Here is a 5,962-nt window from a genome sequence, read left to right as displayed (position 1 = left end):
AATTCCGAAAGCTATGCCGCGATTAATGAAAATTCTTTTGCAGCCCAAAAACGCAGCTTTGTTTTGTTTTTGTTTTTCAAAGGAAAAAGGTTCCAGAATGATGCTCATTTCTACTCACCATATTACATGAAGGACTGTGAAGGATACTAGTAAAATTCTGTTCGCTGTATTGTTTCTCTTCTGAACCTTGAAATAATAGTACTGTATATACACATATTAGAGAGGCGACTACACTACTACATTCGCGACCATCAGAATACAATCTCAGCTATGAGACCTGACAAGCTAATCACTGTTGAGCTCACAGCTCTCTTCTTATTGCTTCTCCGAAGCCAGGGCTTGCCTGTTTCACTGCTGAAGCCTAACTCGGTACTAAAAATACAAGACCGATGAGCTCCTATATAACCACGTCAGACGCGCATAGACTCGAGAGATCTAAGAGAAAGCTCAGACTCAGAAAGCTCAGGTTACCATGAAATTCCGCGAAACACATAATGCTCTAATTTTGTAGACACAATGTCGTGGTGAATTTTGTCGAATGCGTTCGAGAAAGTTATCCGAATACTATCGTCAACTTGTTACTTTCACAACCTCTAAATTAAATTCCTTCTGTGTCAACAAAGCTAATTCAGTGAACATGCCTCGACAGAACCAGATTTCAATGTAGATAAAAGCTTGTGCTTATCACTGAAATATAGAATGTGCTTACCAAATAATTTTTCTAGTCATTTGGAAAATAAAAGATAATACCGAGGTCGGTTGATAGCTAGAAAAGTTCTTATCGAATGATTAATATATACCTCATGCTCCAGCACACTGCATAATATCTGGAAAGGTACCACCCTTACAAAAATGTCTATGATCACTTTATGCGATGTCTTTAGACAATATGATCATAGAAGCTATCGACCATCAAAAGAAAGTCTTTAGAACACGTATGATCTATGTATGATCTCCCTTCCGACAATTGGCCACCGTGATTGAATAGAATGTATTTACATAGAACGTATTTATACCTTCTATGATTAGCCTATTGATAGCGTATATGGACACTGTAACGACTGTGTTCCGATAATTGGCCACCGTTATTTTAAAAAATCGTGTTCATACAAAGTATCAATATCTTGTGTTATGCTAACTATAATTCAAGTGTCCAATAATAATGTGTATTTTACTCACTGTTCACATGCGTGTAATATTTCGTGAAAAGTGAGAGTAGTGAAAGAAACAGATGCAAATTCATACCTTCATTTATTGCACAAACACTTGACACAGAAACACTTGGTTTCCGATGGCAACGACACTGTGTGTTTGATGTAGCGGCCATATCAAATTTATCATGGTGTCACCTAGAAAAGAAATATACATGCTCAAAATTTCTCTGCCAATTTCACACGCTTTGTGCTAGCATCACACACATCTCTCTTCACTCAGATGCCTCTTTTTCCTCAAAATATGCTAACAGGTTTCCAACCACTTTCTGTACGAACTATACTGCAAAACACCCTCAGGAGATAAAGACTATTGCTGTGTTTAGTTGTATTCCTTTTGATCCGCTATATCATTCGACATTAGTTTATCACAATAGGGGGCCAGGAAACAAAGGAGTGAAATTTACACGCCAGTATGCTTGGTCATCAGATAAACTCTCTCCTCTGCCATTTGCTACATCAAGCAAATACACATGTTGAACAAAACTTGAAGTTGGGCTAGATGGTGCATTGTAACTTGACTGAAGATAAAGCGCACGGGAAGACACACAAAAGAAGAAGACACAGGACACGCGCTAACTCACACCTGAGAGAAAAAATATAAGGAATATTACAAAACATGATCAAGGAATGTCACAAAACCCGATCAAGAACACTGATCTCTGCCTTCCAGAGCCGCACCGACGTATCGCTGACACACCCATCTCCCCTTTTCCCGATATGGAATGCCTCCAAAAGCTCACGCGCAGTCTTGTCACGTCCTCTGCCCAGAATCTTAATGTCAGCCAGTCGCGGCTTGCACGCAGTGCAGTTCGCGCAATGCGCTGCCAAATTTGTCCCTCCACTCCTTAAAGCCCGCAAAAGATCCCCTGCTCGATCATTAATACAGCGCCCGGTCTGGCCAATGTAGGCCTTCCCATAGGTCAGCGGGATCTCATATACGACCCCCATGCAGCAGTCGACAAACCGCTTAGAATGTTTTTTCTCACAACCGCTCGATTTTCCAACACGCGAAATCCGTGAGCAAAGCTCCGCCATGTTCTTCGGAGCGGAGAACACCACCGGCACGCCATGCCTGTTCGCCACTTTCTTCACGTGGTGCGCAACCTTATGCATATACGGTACCACAACAGGTTTGGCCGTATTTCTCACCGGAGCAGTTTTCTTCCCAAACATGGCTCGCTTGGTTTTGGGAAGAAAACTGCTCCGGTGAGAAATACGGCCAGGCCTGTTGTGGTACCGTATATGCATAAGGTTGCGCACCACGTGAAGAAAGTGGCGAACAGACATGGCATGCCGGTGGTGTTCTCCCCTCCGAAGAAGATGGCGGAGCTTTGCTCACGCATTTCGCGTGTTGGAAAACCGAGCGGTTGTGAGAAAAAACATTTTAAGCGGTTTGTCGACTGCTGCATGCGGGTTGTATATGAGATCCCGCTGACCTATGGGAAGGCCTACATTGGCCAGACCGGGCGCAGTATTAATGATCGAGCAGGGGATCATTTGCGGGCTTTAAGGAGTGGAGGGACAAATTCGGCAAGGCATTGCGCGAACTGCACTGCGTGCGAGCCGCGACTGGCTGACATTAAGATTCTGGGCAGAGGCCGCGATAAGACAGCGCGTGAGCTTTTGGAGGCATTCCATATCAGGAAAAGGGGAGATAGGTGTGTCAGCGATACGTCGGTGCGGCTCTGGAAGGCAGAGATCAGTTTTCTTGATCGGGTTTTGTGATATTCCTTGATCATGTTTTGTAATATTCCTTATATTTTTTCTCTGTCTTTATGTGATTGTTATGTACTGTGCATTGTTATGTACTGTGCAAATAAACCAGATGTGAGTTAGCGCGTGTCCTGTGTCTTCTTCTCTTGTGTGTGTCTTCCCGTGCGCTTTATCTTCAGTCAAGTTACACATGTTGAGCGGCAACGTATCAGTACGTATACATACATTTTGGTGCATGCTACCAGCAAGTGATGCCACTATGCCTGTTTGCTCCCATTTTTCCTGAGTGATGCCTATGTTAGCCATAGCAGATAACACACACACCTAAGTAATTACTGAAGGAGACCAGCTACACCAAGCACCTAGGTGAATACAAGAGCAATAATAGGGAATGATGAAGTATATTATAGTTACCCTACAATATGCAGTCACACATACTTTTTGCTACATATGCAGGTAACAAGTCTCAATAGTGTATTCCCAGACAGTAAGAAAATAAGAAAGTGCCACTCATGCCCATCTTTTCCTTTCAAGAGCTTGTCACCAAGGTAAAATGTTTATCACATATGAAAGCAAAATTTAGGATACCTTTCTTTTATAAGAAGTCCACATGGATGCTGAAGAAACTACGCTGCTATGTCCCACTGCTACTTGTCCCGGAAATCAGGTTGCCTTGTTACTTGTCGGCACTGACCACGGCAACAGGGTGTCTCCAGATATGGTCGAATGAAGCAACAAGAGGACTGCATATACATATGAGAACACTAGTCAGAACAGCACGAAGGAAGATTTTTTGAATAATAAAGGAAAAGTCAAATGCACAAGTAAAATAAACATAGGAGTATTTCATATGGTTGCTAAGTGACAGTATGAAAAGCCCAGAATTGGAAATGCAATGCTCCACTGAGGAAAATTACATAATCATAAAATACATAAATACATAATAATCTAGGTAATCTAGGGAATAGTGGCAAGTCTTATGTAGGCACTATCTTTTGGAGATACGTGGAAAGACAAGTCAGATGGGGTGGTAAAAAATGACTGGTTTGGTTTATGTGGTTTAACATCCCAAAGCAACCCAGGCTATGAGATGCTGTAGGGGAGGACTTCAGAGCGTTCGACGAGCTGGGGCTCTTTAACGTGCACTGACATCGCACAGGACATGAATGCCTTTTTGCTTCAATTTTGGGCTTACTGCTGAACTGGTCGTACTCAAAATAGGTTGGCGCTACTTTTATTTAAATTTGGACAAGGTCCTTTTGAGGATACAAGACTTGCATGTGTCCCAGACACGTTCAGGGAGACATGCTAGCCCTGTACAAAGGCTTAAAACGTGGAGAACTTGTCTCATTAAAACCCACCCGGCCCCGCATTATCACCTTTTAGTACCTAGTATTGCCTACTTTGGCTCGTCAATAGTAGGCTACCGACAATAGGAGCTAAATTATTTCATCCTTAAAAAATCATGCAGCTTACTGCTGAAATATGCAGTCACACATAATTTTTGCTACATATGCAGTTAACAAGTCGTAATAGTGTATTCCCGAGAGTAAGAAATCAAGAAAGTGCCATTCATGCCCATCCTTTCCTTCAAGAGCTTGTCACCAAGGTAAAATCTTGATCACATATGAAAGTCAAATATAGAAGAAATACCTGTCTTTTATAAGAAATCCACATGGATGCTGAAGAAACCATGCAGCTACGTCCCACTGCTACTTGTCCCGGAAGTCAGGTTGCCTAGTTTTTACTTGTCGGCACAGACCACGGCAACAGGGAGTCTCCAGATATGGCTCAATGAAGCATCAAGAGGACTGCATATGCATACGAGAACACTAGTCAGAACAGCAGGAAGAAAGTTATTTTGAATAATAAAAAAAGGAAAAGTCAAATGTACAAGTAACAGAAACAAGAAATACTTCATATGTTGCTAAGTAACAGCATAAAAACAGCACAGAATTAGAAATACAATGCTCCACAGAGGCAAACTACAGTAAAATGCTTGTGCACAAAATTCTCTTCTAGATTGGAAGATTCAGTGATATATGCAAGGGGTTACGTGTATCTATTCTGCATGCATACGGTACTATAGGAATACATTACTGTCTGGGAAGTCAACCTCGACACCACCAGGTATCTAACTATTTCAGAAGTTTCTGAAAGATTTCTATGCAATAACAGGAAGATCTTTCACTATCAAACACAGTCGCAAACAACACTAAAATCTAATGAGCCCATGTATGTTTCTCTTAAAAATGTGCGGACGAAGGAAATGTAGTTGCTGCTCCTTTTATTTGTTTACTTGTAACTAATACTGCATCATTTCCAGCTATAGCATGCGTGAACACAATGCAAACAAACAATAGAGGTGAGCAAGCTTATCTAAAGATTTAGAATGACTTTTTGCAATAAAATGATCACAAATCATTTAACTAGCCATGTACAGAAGACAATGCATGTACTAAAGCAGAGCTGCACAGATTTAAGAGCCTTAAAAGCTCTAGCAAAACACCCTTCTTGTCACTGTTGCCTTTTCACAAACACTACAGGCTGGCCGAGAGCTAGTTTTGATACAATACCTCTAATTATCGCATTCAAACTGATCACTTTTTCAAATACATTGATAAACACAGGTACACATGGCTGAGCTTTCAAAACATAATCTGTTGGACAAAGCCCTCATTATACTCTTGGATAGGTCTGATAATAAAGATCAGCATGGCGAACAGCCATTCAGCGCTTCCATGCGCTATGCAAGCTTAATAGCCTTATCATATCTTACAGAACACTGTTGTAATTTTCAACACCTGAGAACCAAATTCCATGGGGGTTTAAAATTACATCTTTGAGCAAAGTTCACTGTAGGATATTGCCCCCAAAAAACCCAATCACAACAATCTATAAACACAAGTTCGACAGCCTCCGACTTTCTGCACAAAATACAGTTCACATCCCATGGCAGAAAGATCTCTCTCTGCCATCTATGTTTATCCAGGCAGAACCCAAACATGCAATTTAAAAAAGAAGATTTTTAGCAG

The 5,962-nt window shown here is 41.4% G+C and overlaps 1 long non-coding RNA gene across 1 annotated transcript; it reads right to left on the bottom strand.

The window, feature by feature from the left end:
• Positions 1-1,232: 1,232 nt before the first annotated feature.
• LOC146188622 (uncharacterized) lies at positions 1,233-4,787 on the bottom strand. The gene is made up of 3 exons (XR_014707246.1): positions 4,581-4,787; positions 3,516-3,670; positions 1,233-1,349 (listed from the first exon to the last, which is right to left on the bottom strand). It is a non-coding gene; the product is annotated as an uncharacterized LOC146188622 (long non-coding RNA).
• Between the last annotated feature and the right edge of the window lie 1,175 nt (positions 4,788-5,962).

Source organism: Amblyomma maculatum, chromosome 5, assembly GCF_055883805.1.
Source record: "Amblyomma maculatum isolate TAMU_Amacu chromosome 5, ASM5588380v1, whole genome shotgun sequence".
Lineage (NCBI taxonomy): Eukaryota > Metazoa > Arthropoda > Arachnida > Ixodida > Ixodidae > Amblyomma > Amblyomma maculatum.
This window is presented reverse-complemented; position numbering and strand designations above follow the sequence as displayed.